This window comes from Kogia breviceps, chromosome 12 (assembly GCF_026419965.1).
Source record: "Kogia breviceps isolate mKogBre1 chromosome 12, mKogBre1 haplotype 1, whole genome shotgun sequence".
Lineage (NCBI taxonomy): Eukaryota > Metazoa > Chordata > Mammalia > Artiodactyla > Physeteridae > Kogia > Kogia breviceps.
In genome coordinates, this window is record NC_081321.1 from 71,777,551 (window position 1) to 71,799,184 (window position 21,634).

Here is a 21,634-nt window from a genome sequence, read left to right on the forward strand (position 1 = left end):
ACTTCCCACGATGGCAATGTTTTCTGAACAATCTCAGATAAAAGATACCCTAGTTGACTCACATTGTAATGGAAGGCAGAACTATCTGTTCTTCTATCTGCTGAACCGAGCCACCATATTACAATAACATAAATATGCCAAGCATTCCCATTATTCCCTTAATTATTTTCTTAAATTATTTCACATGTTCCCTGCATGATCCTCAAAGGTAGTAACTCTGAGAAAAAGATAATTCAGTCCTCATAATTCGTCATGAAACCTTGCAAAAAGGGGCAAAAGAGAGCTATCTTAACCAGTCCTATTTAAAATCAACACTATTCCTTAATGCTCACTCTTTTTTCTACTAACAAGCCTGAGGAAGGGATTGCATAGAGATTTACCTTGTAGTGGCCTAACTGTAGCATTTTGCCTAACAGTTATTCTTGATTTACGCCAGATGTTATCTTATTAGCAAGGAGGATGAACGAATGTGAACAGGTGGAAAAATTCAAATGGCAAAGACTGGCTATCTTGAGATGTAGTAGTAGCCAGAACTGACACTAATTTTATGCTTTCCTGTCCAATATTAGCTGAATATTATCATCTTGATGATATAAATTGGGGGTGTCTCTTTCCTGGTCTTCACTTTCTAAGGCTGAGACATATTAGTAACTCTGCACATGCAAGGGACACTTGCCTAGGAGCAATATTTTCATCCCACTATCTTTCTTCTTTGCTACTATATACCTTCACTCTTGTCCTGGGATTTTTGTTATCCACCAGAGGAGCTTAGCAAATGGAAAGTGTCCGGTATTGGAAAGTAATGCAGAAGTCATGGTTTTCTCTAAATTTTTTTCAATTACTTAAGTGCTGAGAAAATTATAGCAGCTATACTGGGTTTGTGATCTTAGTGCCCTCCATGATCCTGAAAATGCAGCGCTGTTAGCAGTAAAATCAAAGGATGGAAGGCAGGGTTTTATAAGCAACAAAAATTTTGAGATTCTTTGAATCTCAATCCTTTCTTCTTTCTCTCTTGTAGACTATGATGAAAGAAACACTTTTGAAATCTTGAGGCATCAGTCCCTAAGCCCTCTGTAATTTTTTTCCCCTTTCTTCACCATGTCTGAGGCCTTGATCTCTGCCATCTGCTTATTCTCATACTGTGGTGCTCCACCTTTCATTTGTACTGGGTCATCTTCTTTTCAGGTGTGCAGCCTCTCCATGTTACCTGTGAAGTAAACTTCTTTTGAAAAGCCATAAATCTACCAAGTGCTACAGGGAGGAAAAGTGAAGGGAAGTTCACTTAAAATAAACTATAGTATTTTTCAGATAAAGTTTAAGAGAAGTCTTTTGGATATTTTTTAGCCTATCTTTTAGAATACTTTATACAAACTGTAGAGCTCTCATTTCACTTTCCTCCTCTCTAGTTTGGTGATTGGCATGGTCAAATACTAATTGTTGTGATTAAACAGAATACAGGGAATTACAGCCAAATAGCTAAGATAATGATTTTAAATGATTTAAGAATAAGAAGTTAGTAGCATTGAAATGTCTTAGATTTTCTTTTTTTTAAAGTCTCTTTCATATCTGACTAAAGTAGATAATGTTTTATGTAGCAAACACAAGTATACTCTATAATATCATTATTTCCATTCTAAAGATGAGAAAACAGTCTATGTAAAGACCTCACAGATAGCAAGTTACATAGCATTTTTATTACCAGTTTAGATCTCTACAGGTTGTTAAGAAATGTATATTTAACTGAGATCTACTAAATTTAGGCATATTTCCCAAACTATCACTTATTTCTTACAGAATGAAGATACATATGCTCTCAATTGAGCAGTTGTATATTCATTCATTTTTTGCAAAAATATTAACTGAGAAACTAGTGCTAATAGTTATTTTGCTTGGTGATGGGAATATAAGGGTGAATAAGACAATAAATAAGAGAGCAAAGATCCTAAGTATTTTAGATGAAGTAGTTAAGATACCAAGATAATGCATGAGAAGGTAGTAGCTCCTTCCACATGGTGACTGATCAGTGAAGACTTAGAAGATATTTAAATTAAGTCCTGGAAGATTAGAAAAAGTGAGTTATAAAAGAAAAGGGGCAAGTATTTTAGGTAAAGGAAACTGTAATCAAGGCCATTAGGCAAGCAACAGCTTATTATGGTCTATTGACTTTTAGAGGATCAGCGTGGCTCTAAAACAGTAGGTGAGAAGGAAAATCATTCAGTGAGTTGGGAAAGGTGTTCAGGAATCCTGCAGGCATATATGCACCATCTCAGTGAACAACACAGGGTGTCACTGGTGACTTTTTTTCAACAAGAATTTTAATGATGTGGTGAGGCAGATAAGCCAGAAAGATGTGCTTCAGTGTAAATTAGAAGTGAGAAAGTGGAGACAGCATCTGTGTGTAGACAACCCTTCCTTTCAGGACATTTTGCTACAAGGAGCCCCAAATGGGGAAAAATTTAGCATATATATATATATATATATATATATATATATATATATATGCATTGATGATCAGAGTTTTGTAGAAACATATAGATGAACAATAAAATGTAAAATATATTAAGTTAATTTATGTGTTGTAGAGCAGAATACACCTAAAGAAAATTACTTTCTATATTTAATTTTCAAGCATTAATATGTAGTTCATGAGTTTAAAACAAATTCGGCAAATAATCTATTGGCTTGGTATTAAAATTTAAAATATATAAAACTGAATAAGTATCTGATACCCATATTTTCTTAGAATTTCATGTCAAATTGCCTACGAAGATAAATGCTAAACAAGAAATAAATATGGTCTCAGTTCTGACATAAAATCTATTGCATTGAACAGGTTGCTGTAGGACTCAATTCTATAGCTGTTATGTACCCATAAAGTGTTAGAATAAAGTTAAATTTTCCTTGTATACCCTGAAATCTATGATTTTATCAGATCATATAATAAATACATTTTTGTTTTTAACTGCTTTTTTGATTGCAGTAAGAGAGACACAACAAGTTGACTCAAGCTATATATCATCCTTGATATTTGAACAAATGGAATGATAGGCTATGTGCTTGAATAGGAAAGTTCACCATCATAAAGTTATTAATTATTTCTAAGACAAGTTACAAACTTACAGTCTCATAAACATAGGGACAATTTTTGACTTGTTTTGCTTCTTTGTAACTAAACTGATTACAGATTTCATATACATGAAAGCATACAATTATGTTATGAACTGGGTAGGAATTTGCAGGAAAAATAATAAATTCACACTTCACTCTTGACATCAAGAAAAATTCCAAAGGTATCAGAGAAGGGTGAAATTGTGGCATTGCATGCAGGGAACACGGGTTCGTGCCCCAGTCCGGGAAGATCCCACATGCCGCGGAGAGGCTGAGCCCGTGAGCCATGGCTGCTGAGCCTGCGCTCCGCAACGGGAGAGGCCACGGCAGTGAGAGGTCCGCATACCACAAAAAAAAAAAAAAAAAACAAAAACAAAAAAATAAAATAAAATAAAAAAGAGAGAATCTAGGAATAAATTTAACAAGGAGGTGAAAGACCTGTACACTGAAATCTATAAGACACTGATGAGAAAAACTGAAGAAGACAGAAATAAATGGAAAGATATTATCTGCTCATACATTGGAAAGAACTAATACTGTTAAAATATCCACAGTACCCAAAGCAATCTATGGATTCAATGCAATCTCTACATGGGGAAAGGACAGTCTCATCAATAAATGGTGATAAGGAAAAATTGGAAGGCCACGTGCAAAAGAATGAAACTGGATCCCTATCTTACATCATACAGAAAAATCAATTCAAATTGGATAAAGACTTGAATGTAAGCCCTGAACCATAAAACTCCTAGAATAAAACATAGGGGGGTAAGCTCCCTGACACTGGTTTTGGCAACGATTTTTTTAGGTTTGACATCAAAAGCAAAGGCAATACAAGCAAAAATAGACAAGTGGAACTACCTGAAACTAAAAAGCTTCAGCACAGCAAAGGAAACCAACAACAAAATCAAAAGGCAACCTATGGAATGGGAGAAAATATTTGCAAATCACCTAACTGACAAGGAGTTAATATCCCAAACATGTAAAGAACTCATACTAATCAGAAAAAAAACATCTGATTGAAAATTGGGCAGAGGTAATCAACAGACATTTTTCCAAAGATTTTCAAATGGTCAACAGGTGCCTGAAAATGTTCCCAACATCACTTAATTATCAGGGAAATGCAAGTCAAAGCCACAATGACGTATCACCTCATGTCTGTTCAATGGGTATCATGAAGAAAAGAGACAACAGGCACTGGCAAGGATGTGGTAAAAAAGCAACACTGATACACTGTTGGCGGGAATGTAAATTGGTCTAAACACAGTAGGAAACAAAATGGAGATTCCTCAAATAATTAAAAATAGATCTGCCATATGATCCAGCAATTCCACTTCTGAGTATATACCCCAAAAAATGAAAACAGAATTTCTATACCGTTTGAATTTTTTAATCATGTAAATGTACTGTTTTTTAAAAAATGGTGTTATCTGGTTGAGGTATCATGAGTTGCTTTTGCTTTTATGTTATATTTTCCTGTCTTTCAAAGTTAATAAACATTATTAAAATATAAATCATAGGTGAATCACAGAATCATTTCAGCAAAACAAGTGTTTATTTCTAAATCAAAAATGTATATAGCAGAAACTTTCAAACTAATTAAAAAAATTCCACTGCCAATTGCTAATCAGTCAAATATAAGACATTTGAAAAGAATTGAAATCACTGGAAAATATCATTAAATTAGAAAAAAATCAATTAGTTTTCAAGATCTCAAACTACATAACGTCAAGTACAACTGCCTATCTGGCTGTCAGATATAGTTACCTTGTTGCCTATTATGTTTCACTGTGATCTTTCTTCTAACTGCAAATTCCCTTTACTGTTTTGTATGACTTTATTATAAAGATGGTTTTGGTGTTTCGCTATTAGTTAGCTTCTTCAAAGATTCACTTCATGGAGTTAATTTTTGAACCATATGGCTTCTAAAAGGAAGGAGCATCTGATCACTAAGCAGTAGCTCTAGGACTGTTGCAACTCATTGCGGGACCCAGACCACATCATTTAGTATTCCTGAGCATCGCTCTGCAAATCTGAATACCTACTCTGTGTCAAGCACTGTGATCACCTCACAAATAAATCAATTACTTCCTAATTCTAAAATTGTACAATTTCGGGCTTCCCTGGTGGCGCAGTGGTTGAGAATCCGCCTGCCGATGCAGGAGACACGGGTTCGTGCCCTGGTCCGGGAAGATCCCACGTGCCGCGGAGCAACTAAGCCCGTGAGCCATGGCCGCTAGGCCTGCGCGTCCGGAGCCTGTGCTCCGCAACGGGAGAGGCCCGCATACCGCAAAAAAAAAAATAAAAAAAATTAAAAAAAAATAAATAAATAAAATTGTACAATTTCATACATTTTTCCAATTCAAGATAGAATTAAGCCATAGATAATTCCATTTTTTTAATCAGAAGGACCCAATAAGAGTGGGATTAATTTTTAGTACTTTTCCCAGCACAGAAACACACTTAGTTCTATCCATGCAACAAATTTATTTTTATAACTTTCCAATTTAATGCATATTTCCTTCACATTAACAATTAGAAATAACATGAACAGTATATTAGACCTGGATTCAAGAAAATCAGCTACTTTTTTGGTGGTTTTTTCTGTCATTTTGCTGTGTTCTAGGTATTTGCCATAGAAGTACAGAGAACTTGCTCCTTTCCTCATTGAGATTCTGGGAGGATTCTGAAGATCTTGTGCACAAACCATTTTGCCTCATTCAGAAGAAGGGGGCTTTATATAAAGGGACTGTTGTTATTATTTACCATATAGTGCAAACATGTTTCATGATAAGGTCTGCTTCCCAAAGGAATCAGCCATTCCCATTTTCTATTCAAAGGGTGAATGAATTATGGTTGAACAGGGCACAAAAATGTTCTATCAGTAAATAGTGCTTTGAAATACTGCGCTTAGTGATCATATAATTTTGCTGCTTTTTCTCATTTTAAAGTTAACACTACAAAATTTCATACAAACTGACAATCACTCTTTTGCCAGTATGCAAATTCAAGTAATACAATACAGTGAAATTATAGTTGGAAAATAGTTGTGCTGCATAACTAATTTACTTTCAGTGTGGCTGGTAGACAAACAATGTTTTCTGTTTTCCTCTGCAAGGTTAAGAAATGTAGCTTTTAACATTAGGTCTGACAAGAGTGTGAGAGATTAGAAACAGCAACACTGGACTCTTTCTCTTCCCTCTCTTACTGCACACTGAACTAATTTCCTCAGCATAAACAAAACACACATCAAAGCAAGGGACTTTAGACATAAAAATAAATAAGCTATAAAGAGAGATTTTTGCGCAGAATATGTAATTTCTTCATGATACCCCAAACTCAAAGTACTAACTAACGAAAAGTAATGACATCTCAACGTAAGTAGGAATCAACTTGAAGGACAACACTCAAGCCCCTCATAGCAATACTCACAAATGCCCAGCATATTAATATATAACATGTGAAATTAATGCATCACTAAGCTTTCCCTAATTTTGTTCATATGCCTTTTGGTTTAAAAGATCATAGTACTAACACTATAATATTTTGAGAAAGGAGATGCTATTTTTATGATTCTCAGATTATATTTTACATTTGGATTAGAAAAGTAAGTGGCATTTTTGTTGTCAAGTGGTGAATGGTATTCCTCCATAAACAGGAGATGTTGAAGAGGAGGGGATACGAAGGGGAAAGAAAAGTAAAAACACCAAGGACTTTAGTTAAACATGTTTCTCAGAGAGTAAAGAAATCTGCTCTTGGGACATTTTATTTCAACTACATAACATAAAATCACATGTATATTGATATTTACCTGTCCTCTTGCAAAATCCAGGAACAGAGAAGAGTTATTTAACTAAACTTGCATTGGCTTTCTATTAGAAATCTAATAGATTTTGAGGTTTCTGCAAACCAGACCACTTGGGTAAAAACCTAGTAGACATTGGTAACTATCACATTTGAGAGGCTCTAAGCCAGTGTTTCTTATGTTGGCGTGCCTAAGAATCACCAGGAGAGCTTGTTATAACAGACTTCTGGGCACCAGGTTTGGGATTGGACATGAGAATTTGCATTTCCATAAAGCTCCTAGGTGATGGTAATGTTACTAGTTTGTAGGTGACACTGAGTAGCACTGCTCTTGTCATCATTTGGCAATATTTATGTCCATGTACATTAAATGAATACCTGTGTTAAGTTCTATTTTTTAAAAAAAATCCAAATAGATTCAGTCCATAAATTTTTAGCAAAACTATCTTTCCTTATGTAGATATTAAAGACAACTAGGAAAGCTGAAATCCATTTATTTTCCAGGTTCATGATTCTAAACAAGGGTCTCAGCTTTATAACATGCTTAGATGGTAGATAAATGAGCTTCATCATAAACATGACCTGTATAAAAAGTGAGAAAAATAAGTCAGTATTACATAAAATGTTAATCCCATAATGGTCACAGCACTCTCTGTATTTGTTAAATGTGTCCCTTCTAACAAAAGCAGGCAACAGGTCCTGATTGTATTGTGGGGATAGAATGGTCAGAATAATGGCATACTCAAGAGGTCTCCAATTTAAACTAAGGATTGTTATAATTTTAAAGTGACTGTTCTAAAATTACCATATGAACTTTGATATTTATCCACCATAGCAGTCGGAGTCCAATCAGGAACTAGAAAGTCCACAATAGGTTAAACAGGGTGCATTTAATATAATGAATGATTATCTATAATACAAGAGTAACTATAAGATATAAGGAAACTCTATACGGTACCTAGGCATGGGGGAAAGCACCCAAGGAAGGACAAGTCAGACCTCTTGGAAAAGGTATGGTTCAGCCACCAGACAGCAGATAGGGTCAGTGGTTTAGCCAGGCCACAGCTGCTCTGTAGTTCCTGGGCAAACAAAACACTACTCTCTGGAATGCGAAATCAGCAACTGATGGCAAGAGCATGCAGTGCATTTCTGGGTGCCAGTAGTGCAAGGAGGACTTTAGAGTCTGCAGGCCATAAGGGGAGGAGCTGCAAGCAGGCTTGGTGGCTTTCAGAGGGAGTCCAGGCACTGGGGGCTTGGACAGGTGGCCTTCAGAGTTCACACTGTGCAGGGTGATTCTCAGTACCCAGAGGACAGTGGAAAAGTTATCATCTCCAGGCCAACACTGTGGGGTCCCACAGAGACTACCTTCTGGGCATGTGATGTTTTGGCCCTTATGCTCTCTCCTTTCTCTTTAACATCTCCTGTTTGTGGAGGAACACCATTCACCACCTGACAACAAACATGCCACTTACTTTTCCTAATTCAAATATAAAATGTAATCTGGGAATCATAAAATAACATCTCATATCCTACAACATTTTAGCATATGTCAATGTCTAAACCTTTTAAACCAAATGACATATTAAACAAAATCAGCAAAAGCTGAGTGATGTATAAATTTCACATGCATGTAATTAATAGCTATTTGTGACTATCAATTTGAGGAGGCTTGAGTGTTGCCATTCAAGTTGATTGCTCCTTATTACATTGATTTTCTCCATGTTCTATAATTTTCTATTTCTTTTATTCCTACTCTTATCTTTATTGCTTCCTTCCTTCCATCTTTTGGGTTTAAATTTAGTTTTTTGAGTTTTTTTTTTTTTTTTTTTTTTTTTTGTGGTACGCGGGCCTCTCACCGTTGTGGCCTCTCCCGCTGCGGAGCACAGGCTCCGGACGCACAGGCCCAGCGGCCATGGCTCACGGGCCCAGCCGCTCCGCGGCATGTGGGATCCTCCCAGACCGGGGCACGAACCCGTGTCCCCTGCATTGGCAGGCGGACTCTCAACCACTGCGCCACCAGGGAAGCCCTAGTTTTTTGAGTTTTAAAGTTGCAAGCTCAGAAGCCTAGATCACTGGTCTCAAACTTTTCTTCCGATATAAGTATCTAAAGCACAAACTTTCCTTGACATATTGCTTTTGCTGCAACCCACAAATTTTAATAGGTTTTGTTTTTATTTTCATTTATTTTCTAATTTCCCTTGCAATTTCTTCTTTGAACCATGAGTTGTTTTCCAGATATATTTTTGTTTATTTCTAACTTAGTTTTATAGTTTCAGAGAATATACTTTGAGTGATTTCAATTCTTTTAAATTTATTGACTTTTATGGCCAAGCATATGTTCTATGGTTAATATTCCACGTGCAATAGAAAGTACTGTGTATTCTGCAGTTGGCTGGTGTAGTGTTCTATAAATGTTAATTAGGTTTAATTGGTTGATAGTGTTGTTCAAGTACTCTACCTACTTCCTGACCTTCTTTCTGCTTGATCTATTACTGACAGAGGAGTATTGAAATTACCAATTTTAACTGTGGATTTATCTATTTCTCCTTTCAGGTTTGTCAGTGTTTGCCTCATGTGTTTTAAAGCTATTATTTTGGGGACATACACATTTAGGCTTGTTATAGTTCTTGATTAATTTACTCTTTTATCATTGGGAAATGTTACCTTTATCTTTGATATTTCTTATACTAAAGTCAACTTTGTCCGATATTAACATAGGTACTTCAGCTTTTTTATTATTATAGTTTGAACATAAATATAACATATTCCATCTCTTTACTTTTAGATAATCTGTGTCTTTAGGATTAAAATGTGTCTCTTATTGAGAGTATATAGTTGAGTATTGCTTTGTGTTATCCATTTAAGAATCACTGACTTATAACTGGAATGTTTAATTTACATTTAATGTGACTGCTGACATAATTGAATTTAAGTCTGTCTTTCCAATCAATTTTGTATTTATCTCAAAGGTTGTTTTGTTTTGTTCTCTTTTCCTCACATAACTTTGAGTATTTTTGGTATTAAACTGTATCTCCTCTTTGGCTTTCTTTTAATTATCTTGTATGAGGTGACTGATTGACAAATATGCAACTTTAACTTATCACAATCTCCAACCTCATCCTTTTTGCTATCATTGTCATTAAATTTACTTCTCCTTAATATTATAAACCCCATTCACATTGTATTATTTTGCTTCAAATAATGATCTTTCAAAGTAGTTTAAAAAAATAAAAATACAAGACAGTCTATTATATTTACCCAACATGCACGTGTATAGATCTCCTTTTGTATATATCTGTCTAGTTTAGCTCTACTTTTTTATCATGACCTGAGTTCTGCATGGAATTTTCTGAATTCTTAACATGGTGTCTCCATTCTGATTGACCAGATTCGAGGTTCTCTTAACCTTGTTCTAGCTCTGTTAATTATTTAGTCTGATGATCCCTCATGGTGGTCCCCATTTTTCATTCTTCGCATGGCCCTGTGGAATTTTACCAGTCACATGTGCAGTTTAATACTCAAAGATTCAGAGAGATCCTTATACATATTTCTAGGGTTCTTTTTCTGTATATTTCAGCAAAAAAATAAGCCAAACTCTACTTTTTCCAAAAAAATAAGAACTTAGTTCTATTTAAATCTAATTAATCCCTGCTTAATAAATACATTACTTTTCTTCATCATTTTTTTCTGTCTGATTTTTATAATATCACAAATAAAAGCAGAGGTATGAGTTAGGAGGATATGACAGTAATTCAGGTGATAGATGGCAATGCCTTGGAGTAGGGTGACTGTAGAGACAAGAAGTGGTTGCAATTGAAGTATTGTTTTTAAGGTATTACAGAATGGAAAGCTGATGAATTGGGCATGGACTATTATAGAAGGAGAGAAGTCAAGGCTGACTTCAAACTTTTTGGCCTAATTAACTGGTAGATTTGCATTGTCATCTACTGAAGTAAAGCATCATGGGAGGAACAAGTTTGGAATGCATAACTCATGAGTTTGATTTTGGAAAACTTATTTCAATAAATCAATTAAGCATATAAATGGAAACATATTAAATTAGATATATGAGTCTAGAGTTCAAAAAAAAAGGTTAGTGTTGTAAACAAAAATTTAAGATCTGTCAATGTGTACATAGTATTTAAAGACATGAAACAGGATGAGATCACTTCATAACATTTATATAAATAGACTAAAAAGTGATCTGAGGGCTGGGTCCTAAGCCACATCAATATTTAGGAAATGGAGAGACAAGAGGAACTAGCAACAGGCACTGAGAAGGAGTAGTCAGTTATTTAAGAAGAAAAGTGGAAGGGCAGTGTCCTGCAAGACATCTGAGCAAAGTGTTTTAAAACAAAGACAGATCAACTGGGTCAAATACCACTAGTAGCTTGACTAGTTTGAGACAACATGGCCACTGTATTTAGTACAGTTTATAAATGACAATTAATAGATGTTTAAGTGGAATGAACTGACAAAAGTCTAAGTGGAATGAATTAAAGAAGAAACACAAACAGAAGATGTAGAGTCATCTGAAAATGACCGAGTTTTGCTATAAAGAGGAGCACAGAAATAGAGTGGAAGCTGGAAGTACTGGGGACACAACAGAAGCATTATCCTGGAAAAATAAATGGCAAGTAATGGGATCCAGAGAAAAGGTAGAGGGAATGAATTTGGGGTCACTTTAAGCATTTAATAGGAAGGAAGGAAGTGAAGATACACATACAATAAGCTGGTGAATTTGATACTGAAGTTTGTGTAAGTTTTCTTATAATCAGTACTATTTTTGCAATGTTAGGAGGGAAGAGAAGATAATTTTATAATTTATTAGTGGTTTCCAGGAGTACCAGGTGAAGGAAGGTGATTCTGGCTAAGCACAGGACTTGCAAAGGCCAAAAGCATGAAGTATCACCACCTGCTGGATTCTGCAAACACAGGCTTATAATTTAAAGACAATGTTGATCTTTGGTAGAAATTCTTAAATTCTTTTACATTCTGAAATTATTGTAAAATACCTTTGAAATCAAAATTGTAAAAGTTGAAAGGGAAGTATATTTTTAGATATTCTTTTGAATGCAACTTTTATATTTTATGAAAAATTAATGCAAATTAAGGTGCTTTAAAAATAATTACTAATCAGAACAGAGTTATCATGTAGTAAAATAATTTGCCTGATTTCAAGAAATTTATAAAGTCTGGAATAGGTGGGAAGGTCTTTTATCCTTGAGCAGGTTGATAGAGGCTAAGAAATTCTCCAACCAAATCCCCATACAATATCTGAAGGCAAATTATATAAATAAGGTAAAAGAAAAGAGAACACAGATGTTGTCCTATCAGTAATGAAACTGAAATAAATGAAGGCCAAGGAGAAACAGATGAAACAAAGTCTGTCTCCTGACTCCTGTTAGCATAAAGGGGTTAACATGAAGATTCGGGTCATGATGGAAGATGATGAACAATCATAATTGGATATGCACTGGATATATTTTCTTCACGTTGTGTTTAAAGGAAATAAATTGTGATTCATAATATATTCAGAGAGTGGATTTTTGCTGCTAGCTTATAATTCCTAAAGAAATTGACTAGCAATAACAACACAGCCCACAAAACTGCCAATTCTCTACTTGCTTGTTTCTTTGGGATTTTGCTATTTATCATTTGTTTCTTTAAAATAAAAGTACATATTTCCAAGGATTGTTTTCATCAAATATATCCATAAGATGTTCACTTCAGCATTTGTATTTAGGAAAGAATTGTCTTATGTGTGTGGTGAGTTATACAAAAGTAGATGAAATTAAACATAGAGAGTGCATTCTTATAAAAGCATATGTTCAGGGACTAAAATCAACAAGCTCCCTGAAGTGAACAAAACCTCTAGGATAACATGGAATGGGCGGTTCTCACATCACAACCAATGGAGCAGGGAATTACAGCATTTTGCCTAGAAATCAGTTGTAAAAAATAGTTATTTTACAAAGATCCACTCTCCATACATCAGGCATACTTAAAGCTAAAAAAAAGTCTTTCCCATGCCTAACTTCAATAATGTGAAAATAATTATCTGCCTATGCAAAGAGAATGAGGTTTGAACTACCCAGATAACTCAAGCTAGCAATCCATTAGCAAAAAAACATTTTTACCTGGATAATTTCTTCAACTCTCTGCTTCTTTTACATGATTGGAAACCATATTTTTGAAATTACATTGCAAAGCAGTATGAAATAAATTATCAAGACAACATCAGCAATAACCTAATTCTTCACTAAGACCACTATGCAGTCTACCATAGCTATACCCCCTTCTTTCATCCAGTTTTCTCATCTCATAAAACACTCAGAAATAGACTTTTTCCTACCTTCCAAATATTCTCTGTCCCTTTCTACGAGAATTTCTTAACTGTTAATAGCTACTGTTGAAAAACTACAGTTCATTCATAATAAACTTTGCCTACACTTATTCATCAGTTTCAATTTTTCTTACTGTCACTGGGAAAACAGTGATTTTTATTTTTCTAACAATCACCACTTCTATGTGGTTTGGTCCCAATGTATATCTCCAAATGGACTGCTTTTTTTCCAGATTCTTTTAATTCATGGTATAACTGGTGATAGCTACAATTATATCTGTTAGTGTGTCCAAAGGATTATCCATTCTCTTAATCTATTATAGTATATATTCATATTTACATGTTGTATGTAATTCTATTCTTTCCTTAAAAATTAGGATATTGATAGAATATTTCTGGTAGTAAAATCACAGTTTCTTCTAAGAAATGTAAATATTTTCCAGCAGAACCTCTGACATCTCAGTGATACTGGTATTTACTGACAAAGAACCTTGTTTAAATTGACTTTGTATTTTCATTTCATTGACCCAGTAGCATTATATCCATGTAAGTCTCCTAAATATCTATGCTGCAGGGCTTTATTCTGGCCAGAATCCACACTTTTGATTTTTCTCAGATCATATATAAGACTGGGTATATCAAAAGCTTGGAATACCAAAGGGAAAGAGAGACAACACTAAAGAAATCCCAAAAGGCATAGTGAATTCTATAAATGGCTTAGAGCCAAAATGAAGCAATTTGGCTTTTGGTTGATTATTATGTTGGAGGAGAAATTTCTGGAGCTAGAGCAATGGGATGGCTAGGTCTAGAAATTGAGGAGTGAATAGATATCCCAAGTTTGTCTGAGATACAAACAGAAATAACTTACTTTTCTCTGTACATATATTCAATTTCTATTCACCTCTACTATATTTACCAGGCCAAGCAAAATACACTTTCTTAAACAATTAGTTCTTAAAAGAAAAACCCACTTATTGGAAAATAGATGTTAAAACACTTCTGTATCCTGCATCACATTCCCTACCTTCTCAGTAAAAGAATAAGCTAGTTCCTACTGATGGGGCTCCATAGGCTTATGGGTTCCATTAAAGCAGATAATGGAAACAGTAAAGAAAAAAGAAAAAAATTTCTTCTAAACTTAGTCTAGATGCCTAATCACCACTGAGTCCACGAAGTTATTTCCTGAGGAAGGTCTCTGAATCAGTAGACATTAGGATTTTTAGTGTTAAAGAAAAAATTATTCTGACACTTGTTAAGATGGTAAGGATGACTTTACGAAGGGCTATTGCAATTAATGTCAAAACTATCATAATAAAGTAGAGAAATATGTATCAATTCTAAATACAGCAAAGAGAGCTAAGGATTTATAACCAAGGAATGGAGTGAGGGAGTCAGTAGATGCGAAATTATTAAGAGGAAACATCAGTAGTAGGGGGGATTGTTGCTGAAGGCAAGTCAAGGACTTACATGTCATAGGTGGGGGATGAGGAACTTGATCAGATACCAAGGGTCATCAGTCATCAAGGGTGGGAAGATTCTCACTAAACTGACTTAGCAGAATGCTAACTAAAACTGGGCAATGCAGGCTTGGCAAGGACAGAACAGACACAGAGAAGTCCAAGGTTGAAATGAGGGCTCAGAGGAGTCCAACTAGTTTTCTCAGGAGAGAACCTTTGTCAGTAGTATGACTTAGAAACTCCAAACTAACAGTGGCTTAAACAAATATAGATTCATTTCTCTTTAACTGCAGCATAGGGCTAAAATAAAACTCCACGACCTCAGGAAAACAAACTCGTTCTAGCTTATTGCTAGAACATCTTTAAGTCATGGCTTACATTTCATGGTCCAAAATGGCCAACTAAAAATAAAAGTTTTCTGCTCCTCCTCCCAGCCACCACACATAGAACATGCAAAAGGCTCTGTGGCTCATCTCTGCTCCATGTATTGCTGCTTGAATGGTTTTACTGTTGCTGGATTATTCGATATGGCTTCAAATACTCATTGAGTTGGTGGGGCTTGGTGCTTGTTTCTGGTAGGAGAAGCTCTGTTCTTCTCCCTCTCTCCTTTGTGATCTCTCATTCTCCGGGGTTCCTCTCTCCCCCATAACTTCCCAGGAAGGAAATCCTGGACTTTTTTATACAAAGGCTGGTTTCCAGAAAATAAAAATGGAAACTATAAGATCTCTTAACATGAGGGCCATAAGTCATACTATGTCACTTCTAATACATTCTTTTTGTCAAGTGAAGTCAAGGTCAGACCACTCAAGAGAAGTGGGCTCAAGAGGAAATGACTTCCCTGCTAGATGGGAGGAATATTATACATATACAGGGAAAAAAAGTAATTGTTGGCAGCCATCTTTGCAGACAACCCACCACAGTTAATCTTCAAGGCTTCATGTTCATTCAAGAAACTCTACTATACTTTGCCACTTTGGGGATTTCTTTATCATCTCCTCTTACAGATTTTGACCCAACCAAGAACCTCTTCATATCCTTTATGTTTGGTCAACACAGTTTCTTTGGATTGACTTTGTTCCTCCCAATGTGGATTTACCTATCAAAGACTATTTCAAGACATACATATATACTGATTAATGTCTTAATTATTCAATATAAAATATCAATATCAAATTCCAGTATATAAATTCCTATTAACATCAAGCACCATAATAAAACATGACAGGAACAGAATAAGTAGTGAAGTGTATGTAAATGGAAAGTCCTTCCCAAAATTATTGGTATCCCATTACAGAAGCTTAAGATTATATCCCCCCTTAGAGAAATAATGGCAGAATAGCAATTATTCAAACTGATGAGAATTTCAAGCCCATCACTGAGAAGAAACATTTCCCCTGAATTATGTTCTGTTCAGAGCCTATGTGCAATACAGTGCCAAATCCTGGGATTACTTCAGAAAAGGACATTGATAATGGCAAGGTGGTCACTGAAGTAATATTAAAAGCATGTGTTATGAGGAAAATAGACATTTAAATTTGTATAGCAGAAGAGTAAAAGCCATTTTCTTATTTGTAGGTTTGTGTAAATAGTAGTATTTTGTATTGTTTCAGAAAGTTTATCAGCAGAATCAGTGGTAGAAATTTCAAGGTATGTCTTCTCTCAAATTAAGGAATAAGTTTGGGAACAATAGAATCACAAAACACTTTGTACTTCAGTCACAGGAAGTGTATATTTAATTCAATTCCTGGAACAGAGTAGATAATTTATATAATATTTTTTAATGAAATAGCGAATGGCCATCTAAAAGGACAAGATGAGAAAAGAATTCCTCAATGAACAATAGGAAGGAATAAGAGTAATCTCCAAAGTCCTTTATAACTCTGAAAAACTGAGGGGTGGCAGACTCCCTTTGTATCTTATCTAAACAGGTTTATCAGGAAAGAAACTGAACAGTCATGATGTGAAAATGCCAAATGTTCTGACAGCCAGGACCATTGAGGAAATTATAGCACAGTTCCAGTGTAACAGCCATGAAAAGGCTCATTACAGTAGTAATGACATTTTATTTTACTATCATTTTAGCTCTTCTAATTTTCTTCCTTAGATGTGTTTATAGTAATGTGTATGTATGTCTTTTACATTTTTATTCAATCTTCATGCTTATTAGATTTTATGTGCACCAGGCTAATAATCATATTTGCTTAATTTTCTCTATATTAAGTTCAAGTAGGCACCAAATAGAGGTTAATTCAAGATTACTTTCAAGATAATTTATCTCCAATTATTATTTGATTTTTTTCATAATCTCATACACTAAACCAATATTTCAAGCCTGGGTAATTTAATATAAGAGGACACTATTATTATGAATGTATAAACACATATACACACACAGTACATATTTTCAAGTGATTTCACACCAGAAATAGATCCTACCTTTCCTCAGTCTCTAACATTGCAGATATTGTTTTAATAGTGAAATTATCCATAAGATATTTCAGGAAAAAATGTACCCCCTCAAAGCTCATGGAACTTTTATTCTGAAATGATTTTTAAAACTACAGAAGTCTGTAGTAAAGTAAATAATAGGTAGTTGAGAAGTGTCATCTCCATCTTTCACATACACAGTTCAGCTTTCATCAGAGAGAAGTGATCCTTGGGAAGATAACCAAGAACCATCACTTTTATTGGTGAGTTTTATAATTCTAGGCCACCATACAGTTAGGTATGAATAATGTTATTTCTCAGACCCCAAAAAATAATACCAATTACCAGTCTTTACTCACTCTGACACCTCTTATTAATATTTCAAACTGAAAGTTTTTTTGAGTTAATGCAGAAGTTTCTTCTTTCCTGTGAAAGGCTAGCATTTGTAAATACATTTGACAGATCATGGGCTAAGTACCACCTATAATGTCTTTATAGAAGTGATATTTGTTTTACCCACCAACAATTTCCGTTCTTGTTAATAAATTCCCATTAAAATAATATTTTCTTGAAGTTGAAATTTTCAAAACAGAGTAAGTTTTATTGACCTCTTCATTTCTACTGTTAAAATTGACATCTTGACATGCATGAATCAAATAGTCACTCATGAACCAGAAGAAGCATAAATAGGACATTGGACAATATATAAGAAACACATTGAATATATATCAATGGATTTAAACCTCACCTAAAGTATAAATGTGGATACTCTTGGTCAGGAATCAGAAAAAAATAAAGGAGTTATCAAGTAATCTTAGTATAGTGGGTAAGAGCATGGCTTTTGACATCAGATAAAATACCTGTTTCTTTAAAATTATACAGCCCTAAGCAAGCTCATTTCTTTGAGCCTTAGTTGTTTTAAATGTCAGTATGAAAAATAATACTAAACTCTAGGGTAATTATATACATTAAATAAGATAAAGTAGATAAACTGATAAACACAGAACCTGGAAAATATAAGCTCTCAATACATGACAACTAACATCATTACTAGTATCATGTCAAAACAACAGCAATCTTAAATCAGTTGAGTAAAATCAGCTGATTATGAATACAAAATGAATTGAAATATTGCTAATTTAAGCTAGTCCACCTGAGACAGTCAGTTTTTGCTTGAGTTACCTAAATATAGCATCTATATTTCACTTTATGGTTATAGCTAATTTAATAAACTGTTTCAAAGACACTTACTCAGCTCCATTCTTGAATTCACAGGCCAGAGATAAGTTAACAGGTCATGGTAGGAAACTACCTATAGATTTCAGCCTGAATTTGAGAACTGGCCTTCCAGCTCTACAAAAAAAGTGAAGTTAAGGTGTGTTTTTTTTTTTTTTTCCTTTTCCTACCCACAGAGAAAATACTAAAGTACCCTAAGGAGACAAAAGAGAAAAAAATGCCCTTTTATTCCTTTATTATTAACCTTAATTTGAGATTTAAAGAAAGACTGGGTAAAAAAAAAATGTAAAAACCTCTAGCTAAAATGACTTTCAGGGATACTGAGTAAAAAGTATATTTTATAATGAATATTTAATAATGTGATACATAAATCATTAAGCTAAAACGTGAATTGTAAGCTGACGCAGAAGAAGTTACAAAGGTTAAAGCTTAGACAAGTAATAAATGAGGAAAGCATCCTCATTACCTTCAGGGGAGGTGTTGCATCAGGACAGAGGTTTTCTACAGAACTGATTTATTAGTGCTTTCAAGCAAAAATGTACTAAAAATCTTGTTCATAAAGTTCTCCTGGTGTTAATTCATGCTGTTTCTATTTGCATGAGTGCCATGAGTATATCTGACTCCTGGCCACAGATTTGCCAACAGAAAGTAAGATGCCACCTTTTTCCCAAGTAATAGAGAATCATGGGACTTTTCAAACAGAGGTACCCAATTTTACCTCTGTAAGAGAATGTGAATACTTATATTTCAGATTCTATAAAGAATGAGACAGGAAGCTGTGTTTCATGTCAAAATGAAAAGAACCACCATCTATTCTTGTCACCCAAGTTCAAACTTAGAAAATTATCTTTGACTTACTTGCCACCCAACCCCCATTTAGTTATTTGTCCAGTCTTGTCAATTGTACTTCCAGTACACCTTTCACACTGATCCCCTCTTTTCCAGCCTCTCTGCAAAAATAAGAGAGCAAATAACATGACCTTTTACCTATTATTGGCATGGTTTCCTAACTAGTTTTCCTATCACACAGCTTCCCCTTCTCCAGTCCATTATCTCTGAAACACAAGATTATTCTGCCTAAAATATCTCATTGATCATAGCACTTACTTGACCCAAAGCTTTTAAAGTTTCCTTGTTTGGGAAAATAGCTTAGATCTACCATATTTTAAACTCAAAAAAATTAGAATTATATATGCCTGACATCATTTAATTCAGACAATTTTTGCCAGGAAACTACAAATGCTAAAATATTTATTAATACTTAAGGTTCTAAGCTGGATGTATAGGGAGGTGATAATTAACTTACAACAATGTCACTGATCTAAAGCTAATTAACTCAACCTGCATCAAAGAACTTTGGATATTCATTTGATATTGGGAACATAGGTAAAGGCAGAGTCATTAAAAATTGCTTAAAAATAAAATGAGTAGATCAGACAGATTAATATCAAATTAAAAAGCAGAAACTTGATTTTTCAACACAGCACTTAATGCCCCTCTTTACACTTGGCACCACAGCTCCCTTGACTTTCCTCTCCCCGTTGTAAATGTTAAGGGAAACACAGAGTCTGAAACTATCCCCCTACAGGAAAAAAAAAAAAGATTGGATCGACCCTATACAATAATTTTTTAAACATCTTTATTGGAGTATAATTGCTTTACAATAGTGTGTTAATTTCTGCTTTATAACAAAATGAATCAGTTATACATATACATATGTCCCCATATCTCTTCCCTCCCTCCCGCCCTCCCTATCCCACCCCTCTAGGTGGTCACAAAGCACCAAACTGATCTCCCTGTGCTATGCGGCTGCTTCCCACTAGCTATCTATTTTACGTTTGGTAATGTATATATCTCCATGCCACTCTCTCACTTCTCACTAAGTCCCAGCTTACCCCTGCCGCTATCGATGTCTTCAAGTACGTTCTCTATGTCTGTGTCTTTATTCCTGACCTGCCCCTAGGTTCTTCAGTACCCTTTTTCTTTTTTTTAGATTCCATATATATGTGTTAGCATATGGTATTTGTTTCCTCTTTCTGACTTACTTCACTCTGTATGACAGTCTCTAGGTCCATCCACCTCACTACAAATAACTCAGTTTTGCTGCTTTTTATAGCTAAGTAATATTCCATTGTATACATATGCCACATCACCTTTATCCATTCATCTGTCGATGGACACTTACGTTGCTTCCAGGTCCTGCCTGTTGTAAATACTGCTGCAGTGAACATTGTGGTACATGACTCTCTTTGAATTATGGTGTTCTCAGGGTATATCCCCAGTAGTGGGATTGCTGGGTTGTATGGTAGTTCTATTTTTAGTTTTTGAAGGAACCTCCATACTGTTCTCCATAGTGGCTGTACCAAACTACATTCCCACCAACAGTGCAAGAGGGTTCCCTTTTCTCCACAACCTCTCCAGCATTCATTGTTTGTAGATTTTTTGATGACAGCCATTCTGACTTGTGTGAGGTGATACCTCATTGAGTTTTAATTTGCATTTCTCTAATGATTAATGATGTTGAGCATCCTTTCATGTGTTTGTTGGCAATCTGTATATCTCCTTTGGAGAAATGTTTATTTAGGTCTTCTGCCCATTTTTGGATTGGGTTGTTTGCTTTTTTTGATATTGAGATGCATCAGCTACTTGTAAATTTTGGAGATTAATCTTTTGTCAGTTGCTTCGTTTGCAAATATTTCCTCCCATTCTGAGGGTTGTCTTTTCAACTTGTTTATGGTTTCCTTTGCTGTGCAAAAGCTTATAAGTTTCATTAGGTCCCATTTCTTTATTTTTGCTTTTATTTCCATTTCTCTAGGAGGTGGGACAAAAAGGAACTTACTGTGATTTATGTCATACAGTGTTCTGCTTATGCTTTCCTCTAAGAGTTTTATACTGTGTGGCCTTACATTTAGGTCTTCAATCGAGTTTGAGATTATTTTTGTGTATGGTGTTAGGAAGTGTTTTAATTTCATTCCTTTACATGTAGCTGTCCAGTTTTCCCAGCAACACTTATTGAAGAGGCTGTCATTTCTCCACTGTATATTCCTGCCTCCTTTATCAAAGATAAGGTAACCATATGTGCTTGGGTTTATCTCTGGGCTTTCTACCATGTTCCATTGATCTGTATTTCTGTTTTTGTGCCAGTACCATACTGTCTTGATTACTGTACCTTTGTAGTATAATCTGAAGTCAGGGAGCCTGATTCCTCCAGCTCTGTTTTTCTTTCTCAAGATTGCTTTGGCTCTTCGGGGTCTTTTGT